The sequence below is a fragment of the Mirounga leonina genome, unplaced genomic scaffold (assembly GCF_011800145.1).
Source record: "Mirounga leonina isolate KUSES-001 unplaced genomic scaffold, KU_Mleo_1.0 Mir_101664, whole genome shotgun sequence".
NCBI lineage: Eukaryota > Metazoa > Chordata > Mammalia > Carnivora > Phocidae > Mirounga > Mirounga leonina.
Genome location: NW_023270175.1, coordinates 10,568,521 through 10,578,379, shown reverse-complemented (window position 1 = coordinate 10,578,379; position 9,859 = coordinate 10,568,521). Strand labels below are relative to the sequence as shown.

The window sequence follows — 9,859 nt, the reverse complement described above, 5'->3', positions numbered from 1 at the left end:
GCCAGCCAGGTCTGGGGTTTACCCACGTAAAGGATAATGCAGAATAGATTGGCTAGGTGCACCCCAATCCTTTTCTCCCTAGCCCATCCTCAGTTTCTCTGGGGGAGGTGGGTATCAATAATTCTTGTCTACTTTTTACTGAAGGGAAAACTGAGGGTCCAGAGACTTTCTTTCCCCCCACCCCCACCAGAGACTTTCAGTGATGTGGGCAAGGTCCTTTAGCAAGTAGTGTGATCTCTGGTTTCCTGCCAACCAAGAGAAATAGAAAGATCAGAAGCTATCCTCAAGGAAGATTTTGCTTCATTTCTCTGCAAGACAAATCAAACCCACTTGGTTGGCCAGAGTTGGCTGCCCAGAGGACAAAAAGGAGCAAGTCTCTGGAACTGCCAGGTGTGTGGGACAGAGCCCAGGGCAAGGTTAGAGGCTGGGAGCTCCGAGTTCTAACTCTGCTGTGTGACTCAACCCAAGGCACTTCCCCTCTCTCTTTGTGTGTCCTTTACCTGTTAATAACGATGCCCAACGTCACTGTTGGCATTAGCTACCAGTGATGGCAAATACACAGTGCAGTTCGTCCCCATGTGATTCCTGGGAACAAAAGGGATCCACAGCCACCTGCCGACTATTGTGAGTAAAGTATGTACCGACTGCCTTCGGAGTAGAGGCGCTTTCTTCCCAGGAGAGTGAGCTAAAGGCCCTGGGGCTGGGCCCTGCCCTCTGCAGGAGTACTGGCCAGTGTGGAGGGCCTAGAGATCCTGGCAGAGAGCAGTCTGGTCTTAGGAGGAAAAAGAAATAAAAGCCGGTTATCTGGAGGGAAAACAGCAAACATCCAGCAGAAGGAAATTACCTGAAAGCTTTGGCAGGCCTGGGAATGGTTAAGATCTATCATAAGTTGTGGCAAAATATATAAAACATAAAATTGACCATTTTAACCATTTTAAGTGTACGGTTTAGTGGTATTAAGTACGTTCACGTCATTATTTTAAGTGTACGGTTTAGTGGTATTAAGTACGTTCACGTCATTATGCAACCAGTACCACCACCCACCTCCAGAACGTTCTTCATCTTGCAAAACCAAAACTCTGTACCCGTTGAATGGCAACTCTCCATACCCGCCTCTCCCCAGCCCCGGGGAACCACTATTCTGCTTTCTGTCTCTGTGAATCTGACAACTCGAGGTACTTCAAATAAGTGGGACCATATAGTATTTGTCTTTTTGTGGCTGGCTTACTTCACTCAGTATAATGTCCTCAATTTCATTTATGTTGTAGCATGTATCAGAATTTCTTTGCTTTTGGGGCGCCTGGGTGGCTCAGTCGTTAAGTGTCGGCCTTCGGCTCAGGTCATGATCCCAGGGTCCTGGGATCGAGCCCCGCACTGGGCTCCCTGCTCAGCGCGAAGCCTACTTCTCCCCCTCCCTCTCCCCCTGCTTGTGTCCCCTCTCTCACTCTATCTCTCTCTGTCAAATAAATAAATAAACATCTTAAAAAAATTTATTTGCTTTTAAAAGCTGTGTAATATTCCCCTGTATGTACATACATCTTGCTTTTTTGCTTGTTCATTCATCAGTCAATGGACATTTGGGTTGCTTCCACCTTTTGACTATTGCAAATAATACCGTTATCAACATGAGTATACAAAGCTCTCTTCTAGACCCTGCTGTCACTTCTTTGGGATCTATACCCAGAAGTAGAACTGTGGGGTTATATGGTGACTGGCTGGCAATTCTGTTTTTAACTTGAGGAACCACTATATTGTTTTCCATAGTAGCTGCACCATTTTACATTCCTACCAGCAATCCGTAAGGGTTCCAGTTGCTCCATAGCCTTGTCAACACTTGTTATCTTCTGTTGTTTTCTTTTCATGAGAGCCATCCTAATGGGTGTGAGGTGGCATCTCATTGTGGTTTTGATTTGTATTGCCCTGATGATGAGTGATTTGAGCATTTTTTTTTTCCATTTGCTTACTGGCTATTTGTATGTCTTCTTTGGAGAAATGTCTATTCAAGTCCTTTGCCCACTTTTTTCGATCAGTTGTTTGTTGTTTTGTTGTTGAGTTTTAAGAGTTCTCTATATTCTGGGTATTAATCCTTTATCAGACACGTGACTTGCAAGTTTTTTCTCCCATTTCTCCCATTCTGCCGGTTGCTTTTCACTGCCGATAGTGTCCTTATCTGAAAACCTTGGGAGAACTGGGAGATGTCAGAATTCAGGGGTTTCTTTTTTAAAGATTTTTATTTATTTATTTGAGAGAGAGAAGGAGAGAGAGAGAGAGAACACAGAGGAAGAGTGAGAGAGAGAGAAGCAGACTCCCCATTAAGCAGAGAGCCAGACTTGGGGCTTGATCCCAGGACCCCTGAGATCATGACCTGAGCCAAAGGCAGATGCTTAACTGACTGAGCCACCCAGGCGCCCCTAGAATTCAGGTTTGGATCTTGAAGAATCTGGATTCAGAATCGAGCTCTTTGATGTTGTGCAAGCTACTTAACCTCTTTGAGCCTGCCTTCCATCTGAAAAATGGGGATGATTCTTATTATAGAGAACCTAGCTGATAAGATTACTATGATGATGCGTAAATGATATCATATGTCTCAAATCTTACCACTGAACCTAGCCCAGGCTAAATACTCAGTAAGTGGTAGCCTTTATTAGTATTGGGTTTAAGAAGGAACCAGAATGATGTAATTGAAATGTGATATTCGTTATTATCAAATGGGTGAGTAGGCCAACAATATTAAATAACCAACCCAAACACGGTACTATTACATAATACTTAACACTTGTGTAGCACGTTGCAATTTACAAGGCATTTAAACATTCGTCATTCATTCAACAGGCTCCGCTGGAAAATGATGATGAGTAAGACAGTACTGCAGAACTGAGTGGGAGAGACTACCATGGGAAAGGCAGTCTTAATCAGGAGATGAGGGCTAAGAAGACAGAAGCAGAGGGTGCTGACGGGAGGCACAGAGGAGGAGAGTTCAGATCAGGGGATGGCTTCTCAGGTGGGTAATATGGACCCAGAATTCTGCAGGATTACGGGGTTAGGGGGAGGAAAGGTGTGCTGGAAGGGGCTGAGCTTTCAAGATAGAAGAAAGAGCCACTAACAAACCCTGGAGGTAAGAGAGGCTGGCTGGCTAGGGAACTGCTACTAGTGTATCATGGCTAGAGCCTAGAATTCAGCGAGAGGAGCAGTGTGAGATGAGTCTAGAGAGGCAGGCAGGTGCCCAGCCATGAAGGGCTGTGTAGACCAGGGTAAGGCCTTGTGATTTTATCCTGAGAGAAGGAAGATGCTGTTGAAGGGTTTAAAGCAGATTCATGATGTGATTGGCTTTGCTGTTTAGAAAGATCTTTGGCTGCAATGTGGAGAGAGCAAAATGACAAAGCGCAGCCTGGGGGAGACCAGGTAGAAAGATGAACTAAAGGAAGGACAATGAGGCTAGGGAGAAATGAGGGCTCAAGAGACATTTAGGATAAAATGGAGCAGATGTGGGGACGGATTAGGTGACCTTAGTTCACTCCTGGGAACAATTTAGATATTAGCATCATTCTTTCACTTAAGATGAGTAATAGAGGGGGCACCTGGGTGGCTCAGTCGTTAAGCATCTGCCTTCGGCTCAGGTCATGATCCTGGGGTCGAGCCCCACATCAGGGTCCTTGCTCAGCGGGGAGTCTGCTTCTCCCTCTCCCACTCTCCCTGCTTGTGTTCCCTCTCTCACCGTCTCTCTCTCTCTCTGTCAAATAAATAAATTAAAAAAAAAAAAGAGTGTTAAAGATGAGTAACAGAGGCTGAGGAAGGGTCAATGATTTGTACGGGGCCTGAGAGCCAGAAGGAATCTGATCAGGACTCTGGCTTTCTACCCTGACATCTCCTGTTCACTCTTCCAGAATATGCTGTTAGATGAGTTTCTAGATCTTTACTGTAAATCCCTTTTAAGGAATTCAAGTCTTGTTTTCCCATCGACTGCTTTGCAGCATATAATCATTTCAGAGGTACTTTATCTGAGTTTTTAATTGGTTGTCAACGTAGGATGGCTTCACACCCCTGAGCTTTAAGACATTCTTTTCCTTTCTTGCTACTTAGTGTTTAATGAGTAGTCTGGAAGCAAACCCTTCTATCCCAGGGAGGCTCAAATGAAGAGTTTGGGGCTCAGAAAGAATGAGCCTAAGTCCTAGGCTCAGCCACTAATTGGCTGCGGGATAGAACAAGTCACTTTCTATAAACTTCTATCTGAAAACCCTGGGGACTAGAACTTATGAATGCATCCTCACTCAAATTCAATAACTTTATGAGTCTCTTCTAAAATAAGTATGCCTTCAAACTGTGAATAACCACTCTCTCCTGAATTTGTTTGGTAAGTTGGGTTTCTGACTCCATAATATGCTCATAGTTACTACGGATTTTCCCTGAAACTCTACTGTTTGCTCGCCAGGGAGTATGTCTCTGCTCTGTAATTGCTGAGAGGAGTGTTAGCAGACTTAACTGTCAACCAAGATGCACGGGTTCGCTTGTATTTTTCTCAGGCACTTGTACTGCTAAGTCTCACCTTTTTTTGGCAGGTTTGAGGGGAGGAGTACAATTTTCTAAATTATAAAACCAGAAGGGAGAGAAAAAATGAATGAACAAGGTGAATTCACACTTTATGGAAAACGCACCACCTGACAAGCCTATTGTGAGGCATCGATAAGACGAGGGAGAAGTGTCTCTGTGAATGGCAAGGCCCCGCCCAAGCGGAGGGTGATATGTACTATTCTTGCTTCCAACGCCACGAGCTAGGTGGGCCTGTGAGGGAAGAAGAGCCTTCGGCCTTGCCACCTCACCCAGGACCAGGAAGGATGGAGAGCTGACGATCCACCCCACTCCCAGGGGCTGGGCTCCAGTCCCCGGCCTGTGCGGTGACCCTCCTGGGTCGGGGGAGGCAAGGCCCAGTCCCGAGAGGCTGGCCCTCCTGAAGGTCCCCTTGTCTCCCCTGGCTTCCGCCAGCAGCAGGAGGGGGGACTGGGCTCCAGGCCCTTTACCCGAGGGCTTTAGGCTCCTGCAGGGGGACGGCACCCCCGTGTGGGACAGCACCCACAGCCCAGTCTGGCTGTGACATGGCGGGACTAGCAGGCCGGGGACAGGCCGGGGACAGGCCGAGTCAGTCCCAGTGCGGGGCTGGGGCAGGCTCTCACCTGGGGGCTGCGGACATCCCAGCACCTCAAGCACTGCTGGGGGCCACAGAGCAGAGACCTCACGGGAGGCCTCGGAGAGGATCCCGAGACAGAGACAGAGAGGGGATAAGGCCCCTGGTAGAGAGTCAAGCCCTAGGTGGGTAGAAAAGAAACGTCCTTGACGAGGACAGTGATTATAAAGCTCTTTGGTATTCAGTCAACAAATGTTTGTCCAACACTCCCCCCACCCCCCCACCCCCCTGCCGTGCAAACACACCATGACTGTTACAAGCTCAAAGGCGGGGACATCCCCCTCCTCAATGGCCTATGCTCACAGGGGAGGTAAACACGGTTCACACAGGTCACTGTCATTCAAGAGAGGTTGTGGGGGTGGGGCGGGGAGCAGATACAGGAAAGGAGGCTGCCTGGAGGCAGTGACTTTTGGGCCCCGGCTGTAAAGGAGAGCTCAGGATGGGTCTTTGGGGAGTGGCCCTTGCCATGCCTGACATTGAAGGGAAACCTCTCCAAGTTGTTGTGGCCTTGAGTCCTTCCCCCTGTCCTACTCTGACCCTGGAGACAGGTCTGCAAAGGGGAAGGACTTAACCGCTTCTGCTGACCAACGGGGGGGAATCGGGCGGGGAAAGAGAGCACTTTTCCCTAAAGAAATCTGTCATCATGCAAGTGTCTTCCTCTCTAGACCATGAACTAGGGCAAGCACAAGTCTTAGGCACCTGTGAATCCCCAACCACTAACTAGCACAGTTCCCAGTATATAGTAGGTGTTCAATACATGCTCAGTGAAGGATTGAATGACTAGGGTCTGGAATAGTTGTCCTGTAACTTCAAGTGGACAGCCCAACTTTTCGTGACCTGGAAAGACACTTGTTTTCCTAGAAAAAACTGTCTGCCTGGGAGCATTCGATTTTGCAGTAGGCAAGGGAGCTGCCTTATTAATCGTCTGGCTCACCCCAGGACTCCCATCAAATCCCCCAGCTCTGTCCTATGGCCAGCACAATATCTCTGCGCTTTCCTACCCCAAGACTCCGGCTTTTCCTGCAGCCGAGGAACCTCTGAGGTCTTGTGTGCGTTTTAACACATGCCCTGTGGAGACAATGTCCTGCCTTCAGTGCCCCAACCCAGTCAGGGGATGCTGCCTATCTTTTGAAACCCCAAATCTTCCTCCCCTTGGAAACCTTTCCTGAGAAAAGCCCACACACATGACCCCTCCTGCTGAGCGAGACATTCATTATATTACAGGTGATCATGCTCGAGTCACAGAGATGTTTCACGTACTGCCTTTTCTCTCAAATAAATGGGGAGCCCCTTGTTGCCAGAGATGATGGCACCGCTTCTCTGTCCCCAGGAATGTCTCTCAAATAAGCACTGCATCTAGGTGTGCAATATATGCTTGCTGATCGAGGGGAAGGCAGAAAGCTGATCTGGGCCTTTCGGGGATCCTCGAGTCACAGACATTTGCTTTGTCTATGACTGGTTACTTAACCTTCTGCCATCAAGTTGCCCCAGAAGCTGGACAGACCAGAAACGATGCTGCGTCGACTACGGATTGGGTATCAGGAAGTCTTGGTTGTGGTCCTGACTCTGTCACTAACTAACACGAATTTTGGCAAGCCAGTTAGCTGATTTTGGCCTCAGTTTCCCCAATTAAAAAATAGGGAGACTGTTACTTCTGGCTAAGGATTTGTACTTACACCACCCCTTCCCCCACCGCATGAAACAACCAAAGCAAGCAAGCAAGCAAGCAAGCAAGCAAGCAAGCAAGCAAGAAAGAAAGAAAGAAAAGAACAATATGAAGCAACAGTTTTCAAGACACTAGGTATTAGGCAACAAAGGACAGTGATCCCAGAGAGAAAACAAACAAGATGAGCCCTATGAATGCCTCAGCTTCTTTTTTAAAAATAGCTTTGTTGAGATGTAATTCACATACTATGCAATTTAAAGTATACAATTCAATGGTTTTTAGCATATTCACAGACACGTGCAACCAATTTTAGAACATTTTCATCACCTCAAAAAGACATCCCATACCCTATCTATTCCCTATTCCCTCCAGCCCTTAAACAACCACTATCTACTTTCTGTCTATAGATTTCCCTATTCTGGACATTTCAAATAAGTGGGATCATATAATATGCGGTCTTTTGTAATTGGCTTTTCACTCGGTGTAATATTTTCAAGATTCATCCCTGTTGTAGCATGTGTCAGTGTATATACATCATTCATTTTTATGACCAAATAATATTCCATTCTATGGATATAGCACATTTTATTCCTACATTCTTCAGTTGATGGGCATTTGGGTTGTTTTCACCTTTTGGCCATTGTGAATAATGCTGCTGCGTACAAGCTGTTTTGTGGAAATATATTTTCCTTCCTATACCTTGGAAGAGAATTGCTGGTTCATATGGTAACTCTATGTTTAAACTTTTCAGGAACTACCAGACTGTTTTTCAAAGTGGCTGCATCATTTTTAAATACCCGCCAACAATGTACAAGAGTTCCGATTTCTCCCTATCCTTGCCAATACTTGTTATTATCTGACTTTTTTATTATAGCCATTCTAGTGGGTATAAAGTGGCATGAAGTTCATTGTGGTTTTGATTTGCATTTTTCTGATGACATCGAGCAAGTTTTCACGTGCTTATTGGCCATTTGTATCTCTTCCCTGGGGAAATCTCTCTTTCTATCCTTTGCCCACCTTTTAATTGGGTTATTTATATTTTTATTGAGTTGTAAGAATTCTTTATATAGTTTAGATACAACTCCCTTATAAGATTAATGACTTGCAAATATTTTTTCCCATTCTGTGGGTTGTCTTTGTGCTTTGATGAGTGTTCTTTGAAGCACGAAAGTATTTAATTTTGATGAGGTCCGATTTGTTTTTGCCTTTTGTTGCAATAAATAAAAATCTTTTGCTGGGGCGCCTGGGTGGCTCGGTCACTTGGGCGTCTGACTCTTGGTTTTGGCTCAGGTCATGATCTCAGGGTCAGGAGATCAAGCCCTGTGTTGGGCTCCATGCTGGGTGTAGAGCATGCTTAAGATTCTCTCTCTCTCCCTCTGCCCCTCCCCCTTCCTTTATCTCTCTCTCCCTCTCTAAAAAAATTTAAAATAAATAAATAAATCCTTTGCCAAATCTGAGGTCATGAAGATTTACCCCTATGTTTTCTTATAAGAGTTTTATAGTTTTAGCTCCCATATTTAGGTTTTTAAATCCATTTTGAGTTGATGTTTGCATATGGTGTGGGGCATGGTCCAACCTCATTCTTTTACATGTGGTTATCCAGCTGTCTCAGCACTCTTTTTGAAAAGACTATTCTTTCACCATTGAATGATCTTGGCACTCTTGCCAAAAATCAGTTGACTATAGACACATGGTTTTATTTCTGGAATCTCCATTTTATTCCATTGATTTATATGTCTATCCTCATGCCAGTACCACACTGTCTTGATTGTCATTGCTTTGTAGTAAATTTTGAAATTGGGAAGTGTGAATCCTCCTACTTTGTTCTTCTTTTTCAAGACTATTTTGGCTATTCTGGGTCACATGCAACTCCATATGAATTTTAGAATCAGCTTGCCAATTTCTAAAGAGAAGCCAGCTGAGATTCTTCTAGGGATTGCATTATATCTATAGATCAACTTGGGAAGTATTGCCATTTTCACAATATTGAATCTTCCAGTCCATGAGCTCGGGATGCATTCCCACTTACTTAGATCATTAATTTCTTTCAACAGTGTCTTAAAGTGTTCAGAGTATATAAGCGTTGTGCTCCTTTTCTTAACTTTATTGCTAAGTATTTTATTCATTTTGATGCTGTTGTAAATGGAATTGTTTTTTAAAAGATTTATTTATTTGAGAGAGAGAGAGCATGAGTTGGGGGGGGCGCACAGGGAGAGGGAGAGGGAGAAACAGGCTCCCCACAGAGCAAGGAGCCTGATGCAGGACTTGATCCCAGGACCCTGGGATAATGACCTGACTGGAAGGCAGACGCTTAACCCACTGAGCCACCCAGGCGGCCCCTTGCTGAACTTTTTTATTAGCTGTAATAGTTGGGTTTGTGTGTGTGTGTCTGTGCATTCCTTAAAATTTTCTATATACGAGATCATGTCATCTGCAAATAGAGATAATTTTACTTTTTCCTTTCCAATCTGGATGCCTCTTCTTTCCTTTTCTTGCCTAAGTGCCCTGGCTGGAACTCCAGTAAAATGTTGAGCTGCAGACATTTTTGTTCTATTCTTAATCTTAAGGGTAAAGCATCTCTTCTTTCACCATTAAGTATGATGTTAGCTGTGGGTCTTTTGTAGATGTCCTTTGTTGAGGAAGTTCCCTTTTATTCCGACTTTGTTGAGTGTTTTTGTCATGAAAGGGTGTTGGATTTTGTCAAATGCTTTTTTTTTTGCCTCTATTGAGATGATCATGCGATGATGCATTACATTAATTGATTTTCAGATGTTAACCCAACCTTATAGTTCTGGGATAAATCCCACTTTTCATGGTGCATAATTCTTTTCACATGTTGTTAGATTCAGTTTGCTACTATTTTGTTGCAGATTTTTGCACCCATATTCAGAACAGATAATGATCTCTAGTTTTCTTGTGATGTCCTTTGATTTTGGTATTTGGGCCTCATAGAATGAACTGGGAAGGGTTCCATCCTTTTCCATTTTTGGAAAAGTCTGTGAGGAGTTAGTATT

At 44.8% G+C, this 9,859-nt stretch overlaps 1 long non-coding RNA gene across 1 annotated transcript; it reads right to left on the bottom strand.

Annotated features, from left to right (window-relative positions):
* Positions 1 to 154: 154 nt before the first annotated feature.
* LOC118011432 lies at positions 155 to 3,600 on the bottom strand. The gene is made up of 3 exons (XR_004679466.1): positions 3,579 to 3,600; positions 642 to 772; positions 155 to 245 (listed from the first exon to the last, which is right to left on the bottom strand). It is a non-coding gene; the product is annotated as an uncharacterized LOC118011432 (long non-coding RNA).
* Between the last annotated feature and the right edge of the window lie 6,259 nt (positions 3,601 to 9,859).